This window comes from Notothenia rossii (assembly GCF_949606895.1).
Source record: "Notothenia rossii genome assembly, chromosome: 3".
NCBI lineage: Eukaryota > Metazoa > Chordata > Actinopteri > Perciformes > Nototheniidae > Notothenia > Notothenia rossii.
This window is the reverse complement of record NC_136901.1, coordinates 7,501-10,000: the sequence shown is the minus strand read 5'-3', so window position 1 is coordinate 10,000 and position 2,500 is coordinate 7,501.

The window sequence follows — 2,500 nt, the reverse complement described above, 5'->3', positions numbered from 1 at the left end:
CAGAGTGGTTGGGATTAGTGGTCAAACTGAGGGGAAGATAGTCTATGAATAATATTGATTTTAGGATTAGGCGTATAGGCCCGACTGGTTAAGTTTAGAGCTGGGACTAAGGGTAAGAGTGTACCTTAAGTTAATTTAAATTGTTGGAGTTGAGAGTAAAATAACCTTTTATGGAGAAGTAATTTAGGATTAGGCAAAAGGCCAGAGTGGTGCATATACCTCTCCTGTCAGCCAGTCCTCCATTTGTGGTCTCCTGTCTCCCTCTAGTGGCGGCAGCTGGTAGTGCAAGTGCACCTCCTTTTCATTTGGGAAAAGAGGTTATGGTGACAGATAGTCAGTAGTTGTTTGTTCTCAAAAAAAGAGGTTTTTTGGGGAACAAACTAGTCCTTTATACTTGTTTTGAACACATCCTCAGTGATGGACCCAGAGATCATCGAGTGTTTCGGCCATTATCACCAGACACTCTCAAACCAGGGTGGCCCCAGCCGGGGATGATCAAGTCCCCGGTGTTGTGTTATTTTCTAAACGGTCCCAACTTGGGGAAAAGGACAGGTAGGTAGGTCAGGTCAGTGAGCTTTGAGGTGGGTACACATAGAGGGAGAGAGAGAGAGAGAGAGACACACAGACACCAATAGTTAAAACAGGACCTGTCAACAATGGGGGAAACCGGATTAAATCAATTATGAACAGCCATGGGGTGCTGTCTAATCAAAGGCAAATCCACCTCCCTTTATCCACCTGAGAGGCCTGAACTTAACTTTAAATCTAATTGAAATAGCTAACACAGAGGGACACACAGACACAAGTAGTTAAAACAGGACCTGTCAAAAATGGAGGAAACCGGATTAAATCAATTATGAACAGCCATGGGGTGCTGTCTAATCAAAGATAAATCCACCTCCCTTTTACCCACCTGAGAGGCCTGAATTTAACTTTAAATCTAATTGAAAAAGCTCAAATATACACAAACACACCCACACACTCACAGCCCAATAGTGTTAAACTCTAAATCTAATTGAAAATAGAATGGTTCTCATTGCCAGAGAGAATTAGTAAAGATGATTAGAGTCAGCCATCTTGTGAAATGTATATTGAAATTATTTATTTATGTAAGTATTTAAAAATTATTCTTCTACAAATGGACCCTGATATCTGGTCTCTAACATGTTAATAATCACACGTACTCACTCTCGACGTTGAAAGACCAGTATTTCATGTGGATGTCAGAGGATTTTAGTAGAATCTTAACACACATGCTCTCTCAGCTGCCGCCACATGTAGTCACCAGCCCGGAAGTGGTAATGCCGCCAGTCGGAAGTGACGTTAGATCCGGCGGAATTAAAGGTAACATGACCCTTAGCACTCATAGTGGTTACTCCATGAACTGCAAGGCAATTATAATATTGCCGCCAACCGGAAGTGACGTTAGATCCGGCGGAATTAAAGGTAACATGACCCTTAGCACTCATAGTGGTTACTCCATGAACTGCAAGTCAATTATAATATACAGTGTATTATAATAAAAAATCATTATAAATCCGTTCATAGACTTATATTAAAACTATTTTTTATATATCTATAATATTTTATTTTTAAACTCATTGTACCCAAAATGTATTTATCTATTTAAGAGTAAGGTTAGAGTGGTATATATTAAATTAAATCCAGATATCATTTCTATTGTGTTCTCAACCCCTTTCCTATTTTAAGAGTGAATATAAGCGGATATTTAAACGCCTTCACTCAGTAGAATTGGTCAGTTGACCTCTTCTACTCTCAGTCTAACCACAAAGTTTCGCGGTCCGACTAAGGGCAAAGTTAAAAAGGTACACTCATAAGTAATTAAGGTATAATCTAAAGATAATACTGTGCCTTATTATTTTGTCCTATTTGGTCAGAAATCATTCCCATCCTTCGGTAAGTGAGCTAGGTTACCCTGGTGGTTCACCCTAGCTCTTCAATGATATCTATCATTGTATGGGAATGTTCTGAAAGATGCCCTCAGACAACAGAGACGAACTCTTCGCGGCAGCATAACTGACCCCGGCCTGAGACTCATAAGTGGAGTCATTAATTAATTAGATTTTGAAAGTAAAAATGTTGGATTATTTTGTTATTATCCTATTAGCAGTCCTTCCCAATCTGAGATGTGTCAGCTAGGTGGATTTTCTACCATTGTTCTTACTACACTAGCTATGAATGACAATCTCAGTTGTTCAGGAGTATTTTAAAAGAGGGGGCTTCATGACAGTAGACCACTAATCACTAAGTAATTGATTGATATGTGGTGGGAAAGAAAACGAGCGACTCAGCCAATCATACTTAGTTTCGGAGCAAGTCCCCCGTTCCTCCAGGCTCCGGCTAGGGTTAGGTTTTTGTAAGGGCCACCGGATCTCCCCATGTCGCCCGACGACTTCATGGTTATACAGAGATCCAAGGGTTAGGGTTAGGGTTAGGGTTAGGGTTAGGGTTAGGGTTAGGGTTAGGGGTTAGGGTTAGG